Genomic DNA, 11240 nt, shown 5'->3' with positions numbered 1-11240 from the left:
TTTACGACCGCTTCATTGTGAGGTGTCACTGATAGGGTAACGAAAGTGCGAGGAATATCTGAGGAGTATTTTTGTTTTATTTTTAGTGTCATTAGCCAGGATTAAATAATGTAGAAAGGTGCCGTACTTGATGACAAAATGCCGAGTTCTGAGGGCGGAGGAACGTCGAAAACGATCACTGGTGGGTCTCAAACTGTGGGATCTGGATCGGCCAAAGGAGCACCCGTTCTCCGGAGAAGACGCACACGCATAGCCAGTGAAAAAGGATCGCCGACGATGAATACATGGCCGCAGCGATTGGAGATGTGGAATGGTTAAAGCAAAGTCTCAGAGAGATTGGTGGACAAAAAAATTACGACAAGAATGTAAGATTTTCTTTGGAAAGTTTCAGGATGCTATGTACAGACGCCATGATAGGAAGTTGACATCGTTGCTAGGTTACAGCAAGGGTGTCTACAGTTAGGGCATAATTTCGTCATCTGATCAACATGTAATGTTTGGTTTTGGGATAAATGCATATATATATTTTATGTTTTCAGTTGTATGGCTGAATAGGCGAAATATTTCTCAATTAGTTACGCAAACTGATCTGTAAATACACATAGATATAGAGCATTGCTTCTTGGCTCATAGCTTTTTGAACATAATATTTTTAAAAAACCCAAATAACAAAACCCAGTTTATCTTGATTGTCATCAATATAAATCAAAATACCCCCAAATATGTCACATTCATGATGGCAAAATTATTATTGATAAGATTTCATTGTCCACATTTTTTTATGAGGTCATCATGACCCTTAATGAAACACTTTTCATAGTCATTTCTATTTGCAGATTTTAAACACACAATTCAATACAAAATAGCTTGTTAGAGCTATAGCCTATCAATGTTTTAAAGGGCCACTGATCCAGAGCAATTTCCGTGGACTGGTTGTTGCTTTTGTTATTGTTTTTCTCCCCTGAGTACCCGGATGATATCCCATAATTCTTGACTGGTTCCTGACCTCTAATGCGCTACCCGCATGCGCAATTGATAGTATAAGTATAGATTGATCAACAAAGAGGAAATATTTTTACTCGATAATATTTCCATCTTCATTAATTTGATAACAAATGAAAACATTTTGAAGTTTAACCATCTGCCAGTGGTGAAAAATGTTAGGACTGAAAAATAACGAAGTCAATGTACGTCTTTATATTTTGTCTTATAATCCTAATTAGTTTATTATCATATTTGTATGCATTTTGAAACCTAATAAAATGCACACGATCTGCTTATACTTATTGTGAATTTATAACATGACTGTAATATCTAGACATTTTATAGATTGCCAACGTTGATTATGTATTATTTCACACACACGCCCCAAAGTGCGACCTAGTGTATGTTGTCTGTCTCATTACACTTCACGGCGAAAAAAATGATTCTGTATAATGCTACAACAAATGAATAAAAACAAAATGCAAATATTAAAATTAAAACAGACTAAAGTTACAGCAACAATGTCAGGCTATCCTACCTTGTTCGAGGAATGTATCCATCAATATCCACATAAAGGAACGACATGCCATTCACCTTCAGCTGACAAAGAATCCTGCTCCATGTCATGTGTCTTGTAACAGTCTAATATGCGAAAAAGTGATATATCGTTTTGGGTTTTTCACATTGGTGTAGAGTCTGATTGGTCACCCAAGATAGCACACCTGGCAACTAATTGCATGATGTCCGCCATTCTTTAACAACGTAATTCAGTTAGCCAATAATGAGCAATCAATCAATGTATTGGCGGTTAATCCTTTGAAGGGAGGACATTGTTTTTACACAGGCACTTTGCGACAGGGTGTATTCAGTATAGATTAGTAAATCTACATACATAAACACTACCTTTTGACAAATCCACTGTGCAAGATGAAAGCAATTAATCAATCAGCGTGTTATCGGTTAATCCTTTGATCAATGTTTGTTTTTGTAACTCAGCTGACAACTCCTCTTGCTGCACTTCCATGTGCATATTACATAAGATGAAATACATTTGTCACATCAGACCTTAATTTGTAATGTTAAGTATTTACTCCAGACACGGGAAATGCCAAATGGGAACCTTTGAAGGGTAATCTGAGTGACCATCAAGTGAATGATGACAAATAACGTGTAGGTTTACCACCAAACACGGGTTACAGAAAGGGAGTAGTAAATGCTGTATTGCATGCGATTTTATTGCCTGACAAAAACTTATAGGCTGACACTGTTTTGAGGATACAAACGGAACTGCATTGTTGCGTAAGAAATACATATACGCATTTGCTGTATATACCTATTTACCTAAGTAAATTTTCAGATTTTTCTAGCAATGGCAATTTTAGTGGGTTGTTTAGTTTACGGTTTCAAATACATCAAATGTGTGTTTTTAATATCATCGCATAGGTAATAAACATCACATATTTACATGACATGATTGAATATCGAGGTAAAAATCACAGAATTAGGATCAAATTGGATCAGTCATTATACCATCCAGGCATTAGAAAATCTGAAAATGTTTACACTGCTGGGATTCTTTATTACAGTCAGACAAGAACTACCGGGGATATTTTGCAAATAACGGGCATCCACCCTTCCTAATGTCCCACTGTTTAGGTTGAAGAAATTCTGCCAAGGTGGACAGTAGCCCAGTCCCCGCGCCCGTCATGGTCGAGTGAGCAGGTACCGACCAGCCTGCAGCTTGGTTTCGTAATAAGACTGTTGGCGAGAAAAATTAATCGCTCTGGATCAGTGGCCCTTAATATTGCTAAAAGCGGCGTAAAACCAAACTCAGTCAGTCAATGACATTGCACTAACTGGTTTGGTGTATATGTTCTTTAACACCATCTTTGAGTTTGACAAGGAAATATCAAGCACATTTCAGTGTTGTCTTTCAGTTTATTGCCTGTACAAATGGAAAATATTTCTTACAAATTTTAGATTTATTCCTTTAACATAAGCTATAGAAAACAATGCCTTTTTTTTAATGGTATTGGGAAAACATTGTCACTTTAAGGTTGTTGAATCTAAATAACTTGGTTCATTGGTTATGAACTATACGTTAGGGCTGCGCAATATAACCGGTTTACCGGTATTTACCGGGTCAGACATGAAAACGATACGTATTGCGATACACTGATCGAAAACCGGTATTTTGACTTGCATTCGGAAAACTTCGTAACACTCGAAAATCTTCGGATATTTCCTTTTTTCATTTGTGCCAAATATTATTCACATTTTTATGTTTAATCATGAATAAATGTTATTAAAGCTTAATCAAGCATGTGATTTTGCTGTGTATTTGCTCTATAAATCAAGCATTACCTCGATTATAAGTGAGTGAGTGAGTGAGTGAGTGAGTGAGTGAGTTTAGTTTTACGCCGCACTCAGCAATGTTCCAGCTATATGGCGGCGGTCTGTAAATAATCGAGTCTGGACCAGACAATCCAGTGATCAACAGCATGAGCATCGATCTGCGCAATTGGGAACCGATGATGTGTCAACCAAGTCAGCGAAACTGACCACCCGATCCCGTTAGTCACCTCTTACGACAAGATAGTCGCCTTTTTATGGCAAGCACATGGGTTGCTGAAGACCTATTCTACCCCGGATCTTCACGGGTCTCCATTAAAAGTAGTTTTTTGTTTAAAAATACTTCATGCAATATATTGCAATACATATTGCAATACATGCTTTCAGATCACAATATATCGCATTATGAAAATTCTCTGCAATACCCACCCCTACTATACATCCCCATGACATGGATGATAATGCCCGGATCACCAGTTATATGTAATGTTGTGTTACAGGGTCTCACTGCTTTCCATCTTGCTGCAATTCATGGTCGCCTTGATTGTCTGAAGCTCTGCATTGACAAGTTCAAGTTTGACCTGAACCTGCCGAGTACAACAGGATGGCGTGCAGTCCATCTGGCCATCAGCAACCAGACAGGGAAGCGGTCCTTGATCTGTCTCACCTACCTGTTGGACAAGGGAGCCGATTCATCCATGTATGTAGGACTTGGCAGTTTGTTGGTAAAGGTCGCACTCAGCAGTATTCCAGCTACGTGACAGCAGGACCCGTGAAGATCTGGGTCAGAATTGGCATTCAGCAGAAGCCATGCTTGTCGTAAGAGGCGACTAATGGGATCAGGTGGTCAGGCTCGCTGACTGGGTTGACACATATCATTGTATCCCAGTTGCATAGATCAATGCTCATGCTGTTGATCACTGGATTGTCTGGTCCAGACTTGGATATTTACAAACCGCCACCGTATAGCTGGACTGACTGACTGACTGAGTTTGGTTTTACGCCGCTTTTAGCAATATTCCAGCAACATCATGGCAGGGGACACCAGAAATGGGCTTCACACATTGTACCCATGTGGGGATTCGAACCCGAGTCTTTGGCGTGATGAGCCAATGCTTTAACCACTAGGCTACCCCACCGACCCCCGTATAGCTGGAATATTGTTAAACAATAACAAACAAGCAAACATGACAGCAGTCTGTAAATAATTGAATGTGGCCAAGAAAATCAGTGGATTGATATGACCAACAATTCATGCTCCCAGGATGAGATGACATGCAAGTTACCAAGGCAACCAAGTGTGAATGTCAAACCCACTGACCTGTCTCTTTTCAGTATCACACGTTGCTATGGATGTTATGCATTATTGTGCTGTGTATTGCTGTCACATGTGATCAGCTGACCATGGCAGAATGTTTGTTGTTTTGATATTTAACTTGTTTGCTCAAATAGCGTGACATATTATCACCCTTAATGGTTTCAATGGATTTGTTTACATATGGTACAGAGTACTTTACCTTGACTTACAAAAGCAGAGCCTGGATTGAATCAGTGATTGTGTGGACAATGGTCATGATTGATGGGTGAAATAGCCGACACCCAGTACTCTTGATGCTCTGTAGTTTTGCACATATCCTAGGTCGTGGTAGGTTTATTTTTTAGCATTCATTCACTACATCTGTGTGTCATGTAGAAACCCTGGGGACAATATTTGGTATCTGGTGAGGCCCAGAATATTGATAAAGCAAGTGTGTAATATATTATTCCCTATTTGTTTCCATGGCAGCTGTAATGATGATGGCATCAGCCCAGTCCATCAGGCAGCCAGTGAGGGACATGTGCAATGTCTTAAGCTGCTCATTGAGAGGGGAGCAAAGGTTGATGGGAAGGATTGCCGTGGCAACACACCACTTGACCTGGCTAAACTCTGGGGACACAGGAAGTGTGCAAGGTGAGCCTGTTGATGATTAATCGAATTTAACGTCACTTTTTAGTCATAATGCTGTTTTCCTTATTTTTGAATACAGTTTTACTGCCAAAGACAGGAGTGTAGGAGGGGAAGAAATTTAAAAAAACAAACACTTCAAACTTAAAGTACCTTTGATTTTTTTAATTCTGTAAGTATGGGAAACGTCAACTTTTCATGTCAGATTAATGGAGGTAATTTGGGCAAAGCATGTCTACTTGGGACATGGATCAGAACTCTAGATTTGTGTTACAAAATATATTTTTATTGTCAATTTGTGTATCATCTTTGTGTTGATGATATTTTAAAACCTTCAAGTTCATAGTCACAGATATTTTTGCATGTGTGACTTGTTAGCAGAAAAGCTGGTAGCCTTAATGTGCACATGAGCTTCTGTATCTGCCTGCTCGTACTGGACTGGACTGAGGTGGATTTTATTGTGCTGGCCTACTGTGCCTACTGTGCCTACTGAATGCCTACTGAGCCTGCTCCTGTTTAACAGTTAAACACGGACAGACCATTGAGACACTGTGTACAGACTCTGAACAAATCAATGTTTTATACCCATTATGTTGAGCGCCAGGCAGGGTAACAACAAGTACCATCTTTTAACATGGTGGGCATCAAACCACCAACCTCCCACTCTCCATGTAGATGCTCTATCCACTAGACCATGGAGGCAGTCTCCAAAGTCACTTTTCATGAGCTATATTAATTTAATTTAACTTTTCATGTTTTCACCTGCTGCTGTTTGTTTCAGGATCCTGGCAGCGGAGGTGTGGCACCAGGACAAAGATCATGTGGCACGGGAGATGTCCCAGCTGAAGAAAGTCCGCATGCAGCAGATCCTACAGGAACTGGAAGAGGAGGAAGAGGTCAAGGCCGCCCAGGAGTTCTACGGAGATCAGGCATTCCGGCAATGGCTGGGCTCAAGGCAGCTGGAGGAGAAGCCAACAGGTCCAGATCTTCGGAGACCACCACTGGATGGACTCTACCGCCCCAACAGTCAAACTCTGCAGAGGCAGACAGGCAAGATGAAGGTGTCCATGGTCAATAAAACTCCATCATTACTTGAAAAAAGGCAGAAACACGGACACTAGTCTGTTCACAGAGTCAACCGATGACCAGATGCAGTTTGATGACAACATGTCCAAGATGGATGACTTCAGTGGAGAGAGGGAGCAGTCTATGTCAATGTCTATGTCAAGGTCAAGGTCAAGGTCACGTTCCAAAAGTCCAGGATACATTAATCCCAATCATTGGATTTTCTCATCAAAGTTGTCGGAGAAGGATTATGTTCCAAACTTGAAAGATGAATATCCGCGAAATGAGTACACAATGATGCCCGACAATGGCAACGGGCCCAAGTATTATGAGGGGAAGCACATCAAGTATGTGGAGATTTCTGAAGTTGATCCACATTTGAAGGAACTGAAAAAAAAGAAACTACGGAAACCCGATCTCCCAAAAGAAATCATTGATCGAGTCCTTAACAAGAATCCATCTCCTCACGATCGACCTTTCCAGTTTAAACCCAAACATATTCACGACATCCACACAAAGAAGAAATATGAGGAAGATGTCAAACCAAAGAGTGAAGTGCCCCTACATATATCACATGACCTGAGGTCACACCTGATCAAGAGGAGTCTTAGTGTCCCACTATCCCTGTCAAGGTCAAAGTCAAGGCCAATGTCTGGGGCCAGTGATTGGATGCTGGACACCTTCCCACGACAGATGGTCGTCCACACAATGGAACAGATGAGTCGGCGCCAGCACTTCCCTAATGTGAAAGGAGCAGAGTATGTCCTCAATATGGGTGACCTTAAGGGTGTGTGAGGTCAAGGCCATATAGCAGGGTCAGAAATTAAGTTTATTTCACTAGTCCACGAAAATATGCCCTCCAAGGTTGCCCTCTACCTTATTGTAAAGTGTCAGACCAGAAGCTCTGAACTTTACCAGTCTCAGATGGGCAGACAAAACTTAATTTCAAACTCTGTAAGGGCTTTCATATCTACTTTATATGAAAGAGAATTAGGATACATTTATGATTCAAGGACTCGAATGTGAGGTCAAAGTGTCTCGAAGTCATGGTCAACATCAAATGCCAATGCTAGTCTGTAGCAACTAGGTCAGCTAACACTGACTGACTGACTGAGTTTAGTTTTACGCCGCTTTTAGCAATATTCCAGCAATATCACGGCGGGGGACACCAGAAATGGGCTTAACACATTGTGCCCATGTGGGGAATCAAAGGTCTTCGGCGTGACGAGCCAACTCTTTAACCACTAGGTTACCCCACCGCCCCTGGCCAGATAACAAACAAATCACCCATAAAACAGGGATGCCAAAGTATTAAACAGACTGTTAATTGTAACAAAACAAAATGATGACAATTTCATGTCCACAGTTTTGGATTATGTTGTCAGATCAACCATAGGTTTCACCCTTCCCAAAAGCATTTACCTAAGCAATTTGAATATTGTTTGTTTATTTACATTACTATATGATACTAATCAGATGTTTGAAAAGTCATGTGTGAAGTTCCATAGAAATAGTGCCTCTTGCTTTGATTGTGCTTTCTCTACAACAACTTACTATCAAATACTGTTCTTTGCTGGCTAGCTATTGTCGAAACGTTCGTAGCCCTAGGAAGTTCTTAAGCCCATTCTTAACACATTGGCTACGATCAAAGTTAAGAATTCTTAGGGCTACGAACTTTCGAGAATAAGGGTGCTGGTCCATAAGTCTGACTGTTCCACAAAGGGATCTTGGCGCTATTAAGGCATTTCTAACGTCCATACTTTAACATGGGCTTATGATAATGATAGCGATAAGATCATTTTATGGACCTTGAATGGACAATCAGTCTCTCCCATGCCATCTCTAATTGTATATTCCTACTCCAGTATAAACATAATGCAGAGATGCCAACAGTAATTTATCCCAATTAGTATTTTAGCCAAAACTTGTGCCAAAATTAGTATTTTTGGCAATGTTAGTATTGACTTTTCCAAAGAATTTTCATATTTAATAAAAATTATATAGATATTCTAAGAACTTTTTATTAACAATGTACTCATCTAAATCAGTAGTAAGTATCCACATATAGCATGATACTGAATAAAATGTGGTTGCAATTTATTGTGTATGGTACGTATGCTATTTGATAATTTAATTCAATGTATTTTTTTTTAAAATTTCGAATATTTTTACTGTTATCATAGTCGCACATTTTGTGTGTTATTTCGTAACGAATACGATAAAATTCGTATGGGTTGACATCTCTGCATAATGATGTGGCATACATTTCCACAGATGCCAATGACTGTGTAGTACCAAACCTTTCTTCAGAATATTTTGTTACACCCTTACACTAATCAAGACTGTGCGTGTTGAGAAAACATTGAATACATGTATTTTGTTGTAGTCGACTTTTTACTGTATCAGAATCTTCCGTCCAGAGTGTGCCGTAATAGACTCCATATTTAAAATGATTTACATTTATACGTTATATTTATACAAGCTTTTACACCCGAGATTGCCCGTTATTTAAACAAATAGGGCTAATGTTAGCATTTTGCCTGTTAAACTGTGAAGATGTTCTGTTGTCTTCCGTGTTTAGAACAAAACTGCTGTGTGACTTTCCCTCCATACCTGTGATACTGAAACAGACAAGTTGTTTTGTCTGACATTCGTGCCTGTTTGTGCTGCTTTCTTGTCCTTAATACCAAAACATAGAGCAATAAATTCTGCCTTCCCATTGTGTTTCGTGTGTTTGTAGCAGGGTGTGGAGTTATCCCACAAATGACATCTTTGTAATTTTCACAGGACATGATTCGTCACACGGACGACATCCTTACCTTGTGTTGAACTTCACAAAGACACTTTGTAACATGAGCCCTTTAACCACATTTTATCCACAAGCCCTAAGATAAGTATATAAAAATACAATTTATAGTTAAACATTTCCAAAATGCAGACTTGCAAGACAAGCTACAAGTTAGACATTTGTTTTCTCTATTCTTTCAGTTGTAAGATTTTACTTGTTTCATCACACACAAGGTATTCCATTCTCATGATGATTGTCAGTAATTAATCAAATCAGGACCAGAAGAAGTCATCCTGGGCATCAGCCTGAAACCTCCACACAACCTCCATATTGTCATCAACTGTGCACCCCTATCAAAGGCTTGGCAAAAGAATAAGCCCATTTATTTAGCGCTGAACTTGCTGCATGGGCAAGCTCTAAGCACATACAACATATTGGACACCTGGACAATCCAAGCTGCCTTTGAGGCGCTAGAAGGTTAATCGTCATATGACTTATCCCACTGGGTACCCATTTTCTGCTGGGTGAAAAGAGGCATGTTTTTTAGCAAACTCACTTTCCTAAGGTGAGACCACATGTGCACCGGGCTTCTTTGTGGGACAGGACAGAAGTCGTAAATACTCTTGGGAGTCAAGCTGACTTCAGTGCCCAACATTGCTTAACTCTCCTACCCACAGTTCCATGCGGCAAGCCAGCATAGTACCTCTGCCACAGGCCAGAAAGATGTGATGATTCCTCACATCTTGCACTGTCCATTCAAGATAATTTACATATTTCTCAACTCTTTTATTTTTGACGAGTCTACACATCTAATTAAACATCTTTGATAGAATGGTTTAGTTTCATTGAGAAAAAATCCTAAAACATGTAACACTATTTCGATTTGCGTAGCGATCCTTTATTTACATAGGTTGTACTGGCTCCACGTGCTGTCATCGGCTCCGACGGAGAGCAAACGATGCAGCCAGTTTGATATCTAAATATGTACTGTCATAAACGTTACTGTCGCAGTTGTGGAAGAATATATATGTAACAATGTAAAACAGTGTGAAGAGCGTGCCGAAAAGCTTGCGTAAGGCCAGTCTCTTATTATTATGAATATGTGCGTTTGTTTACAAACAAGAGAAAAGTCTGGTCACGTGATATGCAAATTAGCCTGTGGCAGTGATGTTATGCTAAGTCATCACTGCGCCGGAGTGTGACATTGCTGAACTTCAACTAATTTGTGACCTTGCCTCTATGCACACAACTACACACCACCACAAAGGGAGGTAACTCACTTTGTGGGTGAAAATGTATGGTTTTACGCCGCTTTTAGCAATATTCCAGCAATATCACGGCGGGGGACACCAGAAATGGGCTTCACACATTGTACCCATGTGAGGAATCGAACCCGAGTCTTTGGCGTGACGAGCGAAACTCACTTTGTGATTCTACCCAAGCTCTTACATAATTTACATAATGATTAGGAATGTTCTTGCAGTTCATTTTGAACCAGAAATTAGATAGCCTTCCTGAGGTTGAATTTTAAGCAATTACAACTGATGCAAATATTAATCATTATGCAAAATTACTGAGAAATTATACTTCAGCCTGACCTTGAGACTAAACTTGAATCAGTGGATTCTAGAAGTAGTTGCATACTTCTTATAAAACTAGATTCTCATGGCTGTTATGGAAGCCATCTTGATATTTTGATTCACTATCAACATCAGCATCCGTGAGTCCTCAAAACAGTCATAAAAACAAAACACAATATTTAATACATTATGATTTATTATATCAAAAACATTCTTTAGCAAGCGAAAGCTAGAAAAGGTCGGCAACACTTTCACACATTCTGTAACAGACAGTTTATCATAGATGATCTCAGTTTCCGTAGATGGAAGTTTTAGAGCAGCCTGTGTGGGTGCAGACACCCCAAGGACATCATTCAGTAACAGATGTAATGGTCAGTTCATCCTAGATGCTCCCTCAGCTTCTGTAGGGTGGTGAGGTAGCCTAGTGGTTAAAGCGTTGACTTGTCACGCCGAGGACCCGAGTTTGATTCTCCACATGGGTACAATGTGTGAAGCCCATTTCTGGTGTCCCCCACTGTGATATTGC

General features: G+C 39.9%; 1 pseudogene; it reads left to right on the top strand.

Annotated features, from left to right (window-relative positions):
* Positions 1 to 13: 13 nt before the first annotated feature.
* On the top strand, positions 14 to 9065 carry LOC124284085 (annotated as a pseudogene).
* Positions 9066 to 11240: the final 2175 nt, after the last annotated feature.

The sequence above is a fragment of the Haliotis rubra genome, unplaced genomic scaffold, assembly GCF_003918875.1.
Source record: "Haliotis rubra isolate DU_JTF1 unplaced genomic scaffold, ASM391887v1 Scf329, whole genome shotgun sequence".
Lineage (NCBI taxonomy): Eukaryota > Metazoa > Mollusca > Gastropoda > Lepetellida > Haliotidae > Haliotis > Haliotis rubra.
This window is presented reverse-complemented; position numbering and strand designations above follow the sequence as displayed.